General features: G+C 35.4%; 1 protein-coding gene across 2 annotated transcripts in view; it reads left to right on the top strand.

Annotated features, from left to right (window-relative positions):
• LOC129749064 (voltage-dependent calcium channel subunit alpha-2/delta-4) overlaps positions 1-15,311 on the top strand; it is a 307,916-nt gene that overhangs the window by 59,636 nt on the left and 232,969 nt on the right. The window lies entirely within an intron of this gene.

Here is a 15,311-nt window from a genome sequence, read left to right as displayed (position 1 = left end):
TGGCCGGGTAGATCATCGAAGCACGTAAGACGAGGGTCGAGAAGAAATCACACGAGTGGGGAGAGGAGCTCAGGTAAAACTAGGCAATTTCCCACCTCAAACAGAGACGCTTCATGGTTTTATATTCATACACAATCTCTGGAGCCACCCACTCACACACCTGCTGCCACACCAAATGACATATTCGAGGGAGGCTTCAGTGTTCTATGCGCTCGTTTTGTTCTGCTTTGCTTGCACTTGGTTGGAGGAAGAATTTTTTCTTTTTTTTCTTTTTCTTTGGGAAAAAGGGTTTTCTCCTTGCAGATGGAAATGGAAGGGGGTTTGGTAAAACAAAATTGTTTAAAATTCTATCGATTTATGCCTGAAGGCTACAATTTTTTGAATGAAACGATAATTATCTTCTATTGAATGGATGAAAAATGGATTGTTCGATGTGGTTCAGTATGGCTTCAAAAATCTACATTCAAGAAATCAAGAAAATGTGTAAGGATTGATATCAGAACCCAGGATTAAGATTCAAAACCCCAATAAGAATTAAAATCTGGAATTCAAGATAGAGATCAGGATTAGCACTCGGAATCATGATCCAGAAGCAGGATCTAAATTCTGGATAGAGATTTCGGACTTTCACTAGATCCGTGATCAGAGTCTGGTATCCAGATATAATTTAAATAAATAATAAAGTACTACAATTAGGTCTAAGGTCTTGGATCAGAATCTGAAGTCAGTAAAAGAACCCGGAAAAGGATGCACAATCAGCAACATAATTTTGAACCAAGTACCAAGAGCAGAATGCATGATCAGTATTCTTGATTTAGGATCAGTATCTGTATACAAGATGACGGAATCGGGATCCAGGTTCTGGGTCAGAATTCACATTTCAATTTGATATCAGGTTCCAAGACTAGGATGCAGGACCAGTGTGCATGGATTCTAAGATTGGCATCAGGATTCGGGATAAGAGTCCTGGGCCATGAATAAGAATCGAAATCTTGGATAAGGATACAGGATTAGAATTCGGGATCAAACTTAGATTTAAAGGGTGACACGGTCAAAATTTGGTCAAGGAAAACGCGTGTAAATCGGTTAAATCGTTTATTTAAAGAATCAAATTAATTTTCTTTTTCAAGTTTAATAAGTATAAAATTCTGAAAAAATATTCAGTTAGGCTTCCGCTTTTCCAAATTCGAATTGTCGGGCCTTACGCTTAACTCCTGCCATCAGATTTTGTACAGCCACCTTGTCCACCTTCTTCGCCGCAGAAAGCCAGTTTGCCTTGAACTGCTGATCGTCCTTAGCAGTTTTTTTGGTCTTCTTTAGGTTCCACTTGACAATAGCCTCAATTGGGCGGAGCTCTGGCGTGCTGGGAAGTTTCTTGTCCTTGGGAACCACCTGCACGTTGTTGGCGGCGTACCACTTCATGGCCTTTTTACCGTAATGGCAAGATGCAAAATCCGGCCAAAACAGTACGGAACAACCGTGTTTCTTCAGGAAAGGCAGCAGACGTTTATTCAAACACTCTTTCACGTAAATTTCTTGGTCGACAGTCCCAGAAGCTATGAAAATGCTGCTTTTCAAGCCACAGGTACAGATGACTTGCCAAATCAGATATTTCTTCACGAACTTTGACAGTTTCATGTGCTTGAAAATATCTGCTTCCTTTCCCCTTCCTTTTGCCGTATAAAACTCCTGTCCGGAAGCTGCTTGTAGTCGGCTTTGACGTAGGTTTCGTCGTCCATTACCACGCAGTCAAACTTCGTCAGCATCGTCGTGTACAGCCTCCGGGATCGCGCTTTGGCCGGCGTATTTTGTTTATCATAGCGATTTGGAGTCATTACCTTCTTGTACACCCAGCTTATTTGCGGCATCTCGGAGAGAGAGGTTAGGGTTTCGCTTGAAACTACCGGCAACTCTCTTTGTCGTCTCAGCGGCTTTCGGTTTCGATTTCCCTCCGATCCAGACTTCCTGGCTGTCGATAAACGTTCCCCAAACACTTTAATTACATTTGTAACGGTTGATTTTGCGATTTTGCCAGCTTTGCGTGCGAGTAGCTCGGATTTTCGAGCATGCGATGCGCGAGCATAATTTTGATACGCTGCTCTTCTTCCTTGGACGGCATTTTGACAACTGAAGAGTGAATTCCAAAATCAAAATGGAAGCAACATTCTACACACACACACACACCTTCAAAATGAGGGGTGTCCAGGTTTTTAAATGAAAAATTGAAAGAAATATGTCAAGTTGATATTGACCAAATTTTGACCGTATCACCCTTTAGGATCAAGATTCTGCTCAATGTCCAAGATACATGATCACCAGGACCCGAGATGAAGATTTTAGTTTCCGACCAGCGTCCAGAATTCTTAATTGGAAAACCAGAATGCGAGAAGGGGTTCATGATCCAGTTTCAGGGTTCGGGATCATGATACAGAATCAGAATCAAGGATCAAGATCATGAAACATTTTCCGAAATCAAGATCCAGGACTCGGTTACACGCAGAAAAAAGTATAGTTTTTTCAACAATATGCAACCTATATTCAACTTTATTTCTGATTAATTAGCTTTGCTTAGCTTAGCTTGATTGACTACTCACATCCACCTTAAACCGTAAAACCCGAAATGCATGGTTGAAGAAAATGTATGCATGACTTGTTCCAAAATCAAATTATGATAACAATCACTTCGAGTTCCACGATCGCTGGCGTGGCTCAGTAGAACAAGTTCCACATCGCCAATGGTTGCTACTCCGTGATTGACCGAGGCCATCAATTTTATTCAGAGGTCAAATGAATGGTGCTTGGGATTGGCAGCTCATTCACACTGCACAAAACTGATGCTCTCTCTTTTAACATCAATAACGGCGCCGGCCACGTCCTAGTAGTCAATGGATAGATTGGAAGAAAGAGAAAAGGATGAAAGATCTATTTTGTGCTTTAGGACCGAGGTCACCCCTGCATCCTAGCATGGATGGGAGAGGGGTTAAAGGAATTGATTGGGAGACACTTTTGACTAGTGACGGTAAACCATTAATATTATTATCCTAACTAATAAAGTTCCTATTGAAAGCTTCGAGTTCATAAGCAAGCATCTGTATGTTAAGTTAAATGGCGATAAAAAATAACGACTATTACAAAGTGTAAACATGAATTTGTAAAAAAATAATTCTTTTATATATATCTATAGTCGAATAATCCAATGGCATATCAAGTTGACGGTTAACCCATTCTTTATTTGAAAGCTCTATATGAAAAACCTAACTTGAATTGCAACAAGTATATCGATCAAAAATGGGTTAAACTCCTATCAAAAAGAAAAAAAAAAAAAAAAAAAAAAAAAAAGATCAAAAATGAACATGAAAATCCGATTATTTTTTGATTGACGATTTACCTAGCAACAGATAGAATGGTTATATAAAACTTTGAATAATGCAGATGTTCTTCATCACCTAATAAATGAACTCTATCCACAACGCCAGCATTTGCCGCAATCTCAACCATCTGTAAAGCGCAATCTTTTCTAGGTTTTTGTGAACTATCGACTGTGACATTTATGAATTTGGGAATCAGATTACATACTATCATGGTAGTTAGAATTTTATTATATACCCACAAGTAATCTTTTGTTTTTAAGGTAATGCTAGTGTAATGTAGCTTTTGCTTTTTGTATCTTGAGAAGCAAATTGAAGCGATTCAGGTAATACATTTTGGATCATGTTGGGCAAATGTTTGGCAGCATATAATAATTAAAAAAAAAATAACCATAAGTTGTTGAGACATTTAAACAAGGTAAGTTTTTTACAATTGAAATTATCTAAGCGAACGAACATGCTTTTGTTAATAAATGTTCTTAGGTGAATCAAGAACTAGGTAAAACTAAAAACTTATTTGAGAAAACTCAACATGGTTTAGAATCACTAAAACTCCTAAAATAATCCGAACTACGCAAAGCGTGTTAAAAAAAAAAACTAATTGACTCCTATCCCAAATCAATTACATTACTAGCAGCAAAACACTACAAGATTCCACTATTTTTTATACTTCGAAGTTATAGACGCCCCTCGATGAGTTTCAAAAATAATCAAAACAAACCATCAGTTGTCCATACGTTTCGAGCGAATGTGGCATTCGCTCCTCTTCAGTGGACAAACCGACCGGCCATCTCGTTCAAACTATTCTGGTTTTGGACAGTTTGTTTCCAAAACCAAAATAGTCCAGACGATGGCCAGTCAATCTGTCCACTGAAGAGGAGCGAACGCCACAGAAGCTCGAAACGCATGGACACCTGGCAATTTGTCCCGATTACTTCCAAAACTCACCGAAAACGTCGATAACTTCGAAGTTTATTTTTATAATATAATCAATCATGCAATGTAATATTTCCTGCTTGACTTCATGTTGTTTACTAAACTATCCCAAATAATCCCCCAGAACCTTTTTTTCAACTATATGCAAAAAATTGAAACAAACTACTTATCTGAGAAATAAAGTTCATCCGTCCGGCAGTTGAATTCCATTCTCCATCAGCTTTTCAACACCCTAAGATTTTTCCCGAAGGCGTAGCGCTAGCATTCCGTTTTCGGATAAATTTTCATTAACTTTGAAATTCAGAAAAACCAGAAGCTCCATTTTAGAACTCTCGAAAATTTTGCTCCAACACAAAAAACACTTCCGTCATCAACGGTCACAGCCTACCGAGTCCTCAACTTTATTTCTGATTAATTCTCGACAAACTATAAATCTAAAGATTTCAACCATATATAAAATAGATTATCTGATTAATATTTTGCATTCAATAAGACTCAACTATTATTTTCTGATTGATTTCATGCATTCAACTATAAATATAATAGATTCAACTATAATTGTATGATTGATGTAGTACATTCAACAATAAGTATAGTAAATTCAACAATACTTGTACAGTTTATTTAACTGTAAATATGATATATTGAATTACAATGCTATGATTGATTTTATGAGATCAACTATAGATATTGTAGATTCAAAAAATGTTTATTTTTGAAACCATCATATTTATCGTGGGTTACTTTCTTTTTGTAGGTTGAAATTATTCATTTTATATTGAAATTTTGTATTATATGTTGATTATTTATTTTACATCTCTACCATAAACACTCGTTTTATGAAAAACTTACTCCAGAGACTGGCTATTGCTGTCATCGGAAGGGAGTCCGATAAGAATGCACAGAAACGTCTAAATGTTGGGCTCTTATCTTTATATGATCAATCGGGTTGATCGGAATCGTATCCTGCAGAAAAATACTGTAATTTTTGAAAATGAAAAAAGGGACGGGCTTAGCAACTTTTGCTCTCGGAAGAAGGAGGCGGGGACGATTTTGCCACCGGGGGTTGACTTAATAAAAAAATCCAGTTATTGATAAATTTAATCTATGTAAATTCTACAATTTTCTTTGCCTGTGCATGCCGTTGTTTTTTTTTCTTTTTTTCACTGTGAAAACTTCCTACACGCATACCTGGAAATACTTAATGTTTTGTTGAAATATAGTTCGTTGGAAAACATCAGTCAAGTCCCTCACAAGTTGGTTAAAACGTCCCTAATAAAAATTAAAAAGAATAGTCCCTCACAGTCAATCAAAAATATATAGTTCAATTTACTATGTTTATAGTTCAATGCCTAGAATCAATCAAACATTTGTAGTTTAATCTATCATATTTATAGTTGAATCAATTATATCATTACAGTTAAATCTATTGTATTCATAGTTGATTGCGTAAGATAGATCATCAGTTTGTAAGTTGAATCTCCCGATCAGGAGGGAAAAACTAAATTATATCAAGATGAGATATTTTGATACTAATATTTTTCCTATCTAAATGAGTTATTATTCAGTACTCGTAGGATGTTAAAATATCTCAAATTATATCAAAAAATCTATGCGATCATAGTTAAATTATATCAATTTCCGATATGCTCCTTACAAGATTATATCTCGTTCAGATAGCATAGTTTGATATTGGGCAGAACAAAACCTATCAAAATTATAACTTATCAAGATATAAGTGCTTCGAGAAAATTTTCTAGTGGAATGTCAATAAACCACATTATTTGCTAAAACCATGCTCCATTTTTGGTTTCCCAAAAATTTGGATTCAATTTTATGAATCTGTTGAGCGAAAATCATAAACGTACGGTTTGGGCCGTTGACTTCGATGTCCGTGTTTCAGAAAAAGTTGTACGTATATCAAAATAAGATATAATCTTTTTTTTTAAGGACAACCCGAAAAAAATCTTGATCATTAAAAATGAGCTCAACCCCATTCAAGTCTGTCAATCAGAATAAGATATAATTCAGATTGGAGAAACTTAAAATCGAAAATTTGTAGTGCTTAATTATAACTGAATCAAATGTAAATATCTTGGTGAGATACGCTTGAGTTATTATTTTGATATGCTCTCCTGATCGGGCTTTTATATTTATGGTTGAATGCCTAAAATCAATCATACAAATGTAGTTGAATCTGTCGTTGTTAAAGTTGAATCAATTTTATCATTACATTAGAATCCATTATATTCATAGTTGATTCCATAAAGTCAAACAGTAGTTTATTGTTTAGGAAGAATGCGAAAAAATCAACTACACTCTACTGATTGATGTAACTAACTGAAATAATTGGAACAACTGTCGTCTTTTTTCTCCGTGTAAGCACGGGATTGGAAACCTAAAGAGCGAACACGAAATTATTGCGACACCGAAAATGTCATGCCAATTTTTCTTACAATGTTTAGAATCAAACCAAAATTTTAAGGTAGTTTTTTTTTACATATATTTACTTCTAGGGCTTGTGATATAGCTCAGTTGGCAAGTCTGTTGTCTCCTGAGCCGATGTCCGCGAGTTCAAGCCCAAGAGCAAACATCGAACACAGATGTACCGGATAAGTTTTTCAATAACGATCCGCCAACTGCACCGTTGATAAAGTTGCAAATGCCATAAAGATGGTAAAACGACTATAATCGAAACAAAAAAAAATATTTACTTCTAAAATCGAAAGAAAAATTCATCGATGGAGCTTTGAGTGTAAAATTGAACTCATTTTCGCTTGATGGCCACCATCAAGTACAGTGTCATGCGGTTCCAGTTTCCCCAGTTTTTTCCATTTCCTCACATGTCCTTCTCGTCTTTGACTGTCTTCTTGCTCTTCCGAATTTCCTGCTTCAATATTGCCCAGTACTGCTCCATCGTGCAAAGCTTAAGACAGTTTGGCGGGTTCACGTCCTTTGGAACAAAATGGACAGAATTGGCCTCATACCACTCCAGGACACTTTTAGAATAGTGGTATGATGCCAAATCTGGCCAAAATAGCGGAGCTTCGTCGTGATGCTGCAAAAACGGCAAAAGGCGCTTCTCGAGGAACTCAGATTTGTAGATCTCGCCATTTAATGTGCCCTTTGTCACTAAACGCTCGCTCCTCAGTCCACGAGAGCAGATGGCCTGCCAAACGAGATATTTGGAGGCGAACTTCGACATTTTCTTCTTCTTGAATTTGTCGTCCACATAGAACTTGCTCTTGCCGGTGAAAAACTCCAACCCCGGAATTTGCTTAAAATCGGCTTTTATATATCTACGTTCCGTCGTCCATCACACAGTAGCCATAATTTGTCAGCATCTTCTCGTAGAGCTTCCCAGCCCGAGTTTTAGCCGTAGATTGTTGCCGCTCATTGCGATTTGGGAAGTTCTGTACCTTGTATGTATGTAGTCCAGCTCTTTTCTTTGCATTCTGGAAGAATAATTAATAGGCTGTTTAAAAGATATACATAGCTTTTAAAAGTTTTCTTATAGCTCAAAAGTTTACGAAGACGTCATATTCCGTTTCTATGATCTAATTGTTTATTAAGCTTGATACAAATTCAGGACCAAGTGGGTCTGGCGAATGTGGGATATCCAAGAAATTGGAAAACGGTTGCCATGGACCGAGTGAATTTTAGGAATTATGTTCATCAAGTTATGTCTTGAGACGGAATACTATGTAATTAAATAAACAAGTTCAATCCAACATATTTATCATTAGGCAATGATGTATGTACAAAATTTCCATTTTGGCTCCATGTAACTTAAAGGTTTGAATCGTTACAAATAAAGTAGATATTGATGAGAAGAAAATGTTTACATTTATAAGTAGATTTTTAAAGTTTGAAAATAATTTAAATACATATAAGGTATGTGAACCCGAGCAATGCCGGCTAAAATCCGCTAGCACATAATAAGCATTAATATAAGATAAATACAATTAAAATGTCATTACAAAAAAAGGGTTAAGTGACTAAAAACCAAAATAAAGAACATAATAAATATTTCCAACTAACAAATATTTCCCGAAAGCTCAGGCTGTATTTTAAAACGAATTTCCTGCTCATTTGTTGTTTCTAGTCTTAAATTCAATCTTCATAGAACATCATAATTAATCCGCCGCTATATAGGGAGAAGACACCCTTCAAATTTCTAAGCCACTGCTGCTTTTGTCATTTGGAGCGACTTGATACAAAATTTCCCCTCAAGTAGGCAAGGCAGGTATCAGTTCGTTGCAGAAGGAAGAGAATCCTCAAAAAATAAAAAAAGATACCGAAACAAACTGGAATTCTTCTTTTGCATGCTTTCTCTCTAGGATCCCCCTTTCCAGCCTACGTACACAACTTCTTCTTCCATCAACAACGAACGGCCTAAAGTAGTGGCTCACATTTCTAAGACCCGGAAAACGTATTGACAAACACACAACACACTAGTGCGGATCTTAACTTGGGCCCACACTCACATATACACATACCGAGCACAAAAACTGCTACCCTCACGAAAAACTTCGGGACTTTGTCTTTTAGGGTAGGGTGAATTTTTCCGGAATTTGAAAAAAAGTAAATTTTTTGACATTTCTGTACATAAAATTAATTCGACTAAAAAAATAAACTCGATTTACCAACATTGAGGTTGTGTAGAGGAAATATTTTAATTCGAGAATTTAAAATTTCAGAATAAAGATTAGAACCACCCTATCGCCCCAAGTAGGGATGAGCGAGGTCCTAAGGATGCGAACTGGCAACTTCAGTGCCGAACTTTTCCTCTTCGAGTCTTTTCCTCAATATGTCGAAGGTGGATTTTCTTGGGGATTCTTTTTTCTTCTTCCAGCTCTTATTTATTTCGGTTCGGTTACCGAAAGTGGGGGTGGGGAAGTTGGCGGCCTGTGTCGGTTTGCCAGCTTTTATTAGGCAAAACAAGAATCACGCAAACCTTCCCAAGCAAGGCTGGGAAACGTTTTGCCGCCGCCGTCGTCGTCGTCGTAATATTTATAGTTATGAACCACTTTGTAATTAAAGTTCGGTTCTACTTTGTGTCAGATTAAACAGATCATATATTTTAATTGCGTAACTTTTATTGGGACTGCATTTTGGCGATCCCGGGGGAGATTTCGATGCTGATCTTTGGATAGTTCGTTTTTTTTGTTGGGATAAACTCATTAGAGAAATTCCTTGACATGCCAGAATAATTACATTTTTTTAAAGGCATGAAAAGTCAAAGTGAGAAGAGATATAGAGATCGAAAGATTGGATAAACAAAAGTCAATATATTGCTCAAAAGTCTGGATTGAAACACTCTCTTCTAGTACTTGTAAATTTCGCTGAATATTGTCAATATGGAATAATTAAGTAATTCGAGGATCTAGCTTCACGTTTTTAAGCCTAGGTACTTGTACTTTTAATGAGTTATTTTTATTTTCATCAAATCTTTCTAAATAAAAACGACTGATTTAGATCATTTATGAGAAGAAATTTCAAATTAAATAATTAATTAACAAAGTATTTTTTTACCTTTTCTTATTTCAAAAGAGTATTTGTTTTCTTTTAAAAACCTGTCTATAATATTTTCTATTAATGATAATTCTTGACCACTAAAGTGTAGTGGCAGTTTTAATGTGACTTATGTTTTCTGAGGATTTTTATTAAAATTTTGGCGCCAATAGAGAAATTACGTTGATGAGATTCATAATGTATGTATGTATGTAGATAATCCACCATGGGTGCACGGATTCACCGCAGTTTCGCCAACGTAAGCGCTAACTTGCATCATTTAGATTTTTAGTTCGGCCAATCTTCAATGCAAATCATCACATACCCAACACCATGGCTTCGTGTGAACTGCCATGAAATGAAAATGTTTCGTGTAGGTGCATGTCTTATTTGTAGAACGAGCAAACAGTTTCGCAACCATATAAAAATCATAACATATTTAGAGTTAAGAATCTACGACAGGTACATATTCTGCATAAGTGTAGATACCTGCCCAGCTGGCAACTGTTTGTACGTTCTTATATAATATATTCTATAAATGCAATAATTGAACATATAGTGAAATAATCGTACCTTCTTACCAATCTTACCTCAAGACACTTGAAGCTTACCTATATCCATACTGATTTCCACCTGATCTAAAATAAATAATTGTTATAATATAACAAATCATCACCAAACCATGCAAAAAAATCTAGAACTACAAAAAACAATGATTTCAATTTTTTTAAGAGATGAAATTGAAACCTTTTTTTTCCTGTTGGGGAGAGAGTCCACTGCGACCATTAAGTTGATCTATTGTGGTATTACCCCGCGTTATTATTTTTACTTTGCTATGCTACTTGACACACCTGCACTATTGGTTGAAGTTGCAGTTGTTTACCGGTAGCACTACGAGCACACACATAACTAGGAAGATCTCCAAGTGCAATCTAAGTTCCCTTGAAAAGATCCATCCACATGCATGTGCTGCATCATTGAGGCGTACAACTCCAAGATATACACGGCTAGCATTTCACTAATGCTAAAACCGCCAACCTTCATCATACTATGTGTGCCAGGTTTTGTAACGACCGGGATTCGATCTCATGAACGTTGGCTTAGAAGACAAGTATGCTATCCTCTAGGCCACGATCTGCTGGCAAATTGAAACCTTACATTCACATATTTCACACAAATACTTTCTGTCGTTATCCTAAACACGAATAATTAGTTTAAAAAAATCCTTTTTCCGGTACATAAATTTTATGTAATTCACAAACTAGTTCAAAGAAGATTCATGTAAAAGAAATATTTCTTTTTGTTAAAAATTTCACACACATTAAAAAAACAGCTTAACAGCTGTTTTTGAAGCATTTGAAAATAAAATTATGTTAATTTTTTAATCGCTTTACTACTTTTAAGCTCCATTTTCAAAATTATCTACTACTTTTTTTTTTAAACTGAACCGAATCCATCCAATAATATTCATTATGTGCCTCTGTTTTGCTAAAAGATCAGATATAACGAAATGTAATTCCCGTACATCGTTTTAAAGAAAGATTTTTTTATTTCAACCTTTACAATTCTTGAGTTCAAGTAGAACAACCTAGTTTTGTACAATTATCAATTATCTGTTGTCTCTTAGAACACAGAATAAATACTACATGAAGAAACTTTTTTTCTATACAAAATATGTGTTTCAAAAAGTTTCAGTTCAAATTTATGATCATAAATATCTGGACTTGATTGGATGATTACTGCGCTTAATTTTGACTGCTTTATATCAGACACGAGTAATCATTGCTGCAACATTCTTTAAAATTGACTGAACTATGCGATACAAATAATCCAACTAAGTAAAGCACAAACAAAGGTAAGATAAATATACTCATGTCTATGACAGCGGTTACGGAATATTCTTCTGAAATCCTACATTAGAAGATATGTACATTTTAATATCATTCATCATCAAAATCATTCACTTTATGTTACCAATAAAACGAAAATAATGGAACGAATCAATTGGAATTTACAATTAAATATCATCATTTCTACTCGTGTTACATAGGACAAAAAACAACACACCCGCACCTCACACCTTCAGGTTCACGAAAACGCATTTGAGCAAACTCCGAATGAAACTTAACGAAAAAGTTTACGCTAACCGATGGCAAATTTAAAAAGTCAGCGATTGCTGCGATAAAATCCAAACCCGTCGCTAGCTCCGAAAACTGAAAACGTTCCAAAGGGAAAAGGTATCAATTACCTTAGCAGCAACCTACTCTCTGTAATCTTCCATACCATTTCTGATTTTAAAATGGAATATAATCTCTAAAGGGAAATCACTAAAGTAGGTAATACAATTAATAATCATCAGATGAAAATGATTGTGTGTGATACAATACAGTGGAATGCCAAATTGACTATGAATTGAGATTTTTTCACCTTATTCAGCTGTCTCTCTCGCCGGCGCCTCCTCAGGAAACATGTTGATATACGCTTATTAGTTCAGAATTACTCTACCTTTTTATATTTTTCACCACTTCAAAACATCCACTTTCCTCCACAAACCTCTAGAATCCATTCAATTGAAAACTTTACTCATTCCTCTGTACCAGTGGCAACACACTATCACTCATTTCTCCTCTTTCTCCGTATAAAAACAATTTATTTCTATACATCATTCTTCCTTCCTGGAGCAAGACATTCCAACAAATATTGGACTATTTCGAAGAATTTACACCTTTCATCCTGATCCTTGGTAGAACCGAACTCAACCCAAAAAAAATCGCAAATTGTAGCACAATTTAATTTGAATTTCTTTTTCCTCGAAAAAAAAAAAAACGCGCGCCGCTACCCAGCACGTCACTACACACAACAACTATCGACGTGTACAGTGAGAGCAAGTCCAATGGTGTTGGGAAAAAGTGGTAGGAATTTTGACGTCTGTAGCACAGATGGGAATTTTTCTATCGTGAAATATAGACCAAAAAGGTTGGCCGTCCACCAGGGTGATAGAATACGAAGGTATAAAATTGAAAGCAACCAGCGATGCCAAGAGAATTTGCTTTTCAGTAATTTTACTGACTTTTTGTATTTTGAATTCACCGTTTGAAATTTGAAATCAAATTCATTTTACTTGATCATTAACTTGAAATAGTAGTGCCAATATGAAAATTTTATATTTTAGATGTATGAATAAGTATTGTTTAAGTTATAATGCACCCCAATATTAAACTGTATTCTGCAGAATTAGGAGTTTTGTATTGGAGGGCATTTGATTACACGAGTTGATAAAGTTTTTGAACTCTTTCTAAAACTTTCATTTTCAAAGTGATAATTAAGTAAGTGACAAATAAAAAGTATAGATATTTCAGACACAAGCTGAATTTTACTCCCGATACGACGCCTTAGTTTGATATGATTGACACTTGTCGAATCAACAGCGAGGGTTCCGTTTTCTAAAGATGATGGATCCATTAAAGACGGCGTTCCGAACTTGTTACCGGACATTCCGACGGAATATCTTTTTCAAATAAAAAAGCAAAACAATTTCCTACTCCCGAAAACCGCTCAAACAAAACATACAAACAGAATTTATTTATTCACCCAGATATCTGGCATCTCTGCGCCTCAAAATGTATTCGATTGGCAAGGGCATGAGAAAAATTGGCTGTAAGTTTTAAAGAGTTGATTAACTTCATTGCAATTCGTATCAATTTAAGTGATAAAAGATTAAAAAAAAAGAAAATATCACTTTATGTTTAAATCCTGAAATTGCTCAATTTCCTTTATTTTCCCCTCAACTGAGGTTTTGAGCATAGTATAGATGGCAGCACCTAAGCGTTTCATGCACGAATACTGTATTGCAACGCCAACTCTATCACTCGGTTCGGTGTTGCAAAATATCGTGTTTTTCTATCACCCTCAGCCAAAAAGTGTTATACGATACAAATTTTGCAGCGCGAAACTGTTCGAATATCAGATTTTCCCAACACCGATGTACGGCAAATGTGTTGTGATGTGTTGTAAACCTTCGAAATTTCCAACTCCATCTCAACCAGTGAACTTGCTCTGATGAGATTCATAATGTACAAAAAAGGTATAAAAAAAGATAAAACAAATATGTGGCAACACTGGAAGAGAAGCTACAAAAACACAAGTCAGTCATTGGCCCCCAGACAACCATTTGGTGGATATATCAAATTTGCAACACAAATATTCGGGCAAATATACGTGTAAACATATCGTATATAATGCAGCAAAACCAGTATATACGTATCATTTTGGAGGCCATATACATAGGTACATTTGCACACATGTTCTTGATTTGGATTGTTTTGTGCTTATGCTTATGCTTATGATACATACACAGCCAGATCTTGTCAGCATCCCGGTGAGTAGTAAAAGTACATTTGCTACCCATCTTTACTCGGCCGGGCCCACTGTGCAGTATTAGACGCAGAGACAACTGGATTACAGGGAGGAAGAAACGTGGACAAAAGTACCATACGTTTCCATGATTAGATATTTTTTTACGTTGGGAGCTTATTTGCTAAAAGAAGTTAGCTCCTGGATTCCGGTCCTTGGTTATTCCTCCTCAAATGGATGGAAATAAGGTTATTTCACACAGAAATTCAAAATTTTTGGTGGAATTTGATTTTTATCTGTTTGTTTCAAAAGCTTAAACTTATTAAAGTTATGATGTAAAATTTTGAGTTTCTTTGTACCTTATCTCTGGTCATTGACCTTGGATGTAGCGCCTTTGCTCGCTCTTGAAAAGAAACATTGATAAAACAGAAAAAAATGTTATTAAAATCTCCATAAAATCCTTTGAAAAAAAAGTTATCTTTTCAAAAGATTTTATGAATTAAAAAACATCATTCTCGTATACATACCTTTTGTTGAATAAATTTACTTTTTACTCCTTAGAAACTAGTTTTGACATCAATTAAACTAACTAAGATGAAACAAATTATCGGATTCAATTGTCTTACCAAAAAATTGAATAAATTATTAGGCAAACATTTAATTTCTAAAAATTTATATCCTTCCCTTTCATCATAAAAAAATATTGTTCAACAAGCCTTGACTTCTCCACGCCTGATTGCAAAAAAATGAATGAGAATACTAACATAGCGCAACAGCAGATTCTGTAGTATTTTTTCGATTTTTCTTCAAATGTTTTGTTCAGCAAACGGATTCAAACGTATTTCCTGATTTCATTGAAATACTTAATTATATAGTTTGAAAAAATTTGAATATGATAATTAATGAAAAACATATCACTTAGCTTTATTTCCTGTATGGTTGAGCGCTGGGGTAAACATTTGATTTTTGTTCCGTTCCGTTCTGCAAGCAGATTGGGAGAACGGATGAGACAGTAATGGGGACACAAGAAACCTGGATAGAAGTATTTTCAATATTTCCCAACTTCCCCAACACTATTTTCACTTTCACTATTTTCACAGGTAAAACACAAATATTCGGGGATTTTTCAGATATTTTGCC

The sequence above is a fragment of the Uranotaenia lowii genome, chromosome 2, assembly GCF_029784155.1.
Source record: "Uranotaenia lowii strain MFRU-FL chromosome 2, ASM2978415v1, whole genome shotgun sequence".
Taxonomy (NCBI): Eukaryota; Metazoa; Arthropoda; class Insecta; order Diptera; family Culicidae; genus Uranotaenia; species Uranotaenia lowii.
This window is presented reverse-complemented; position numbering and strand designations above follow the sequence as displayed.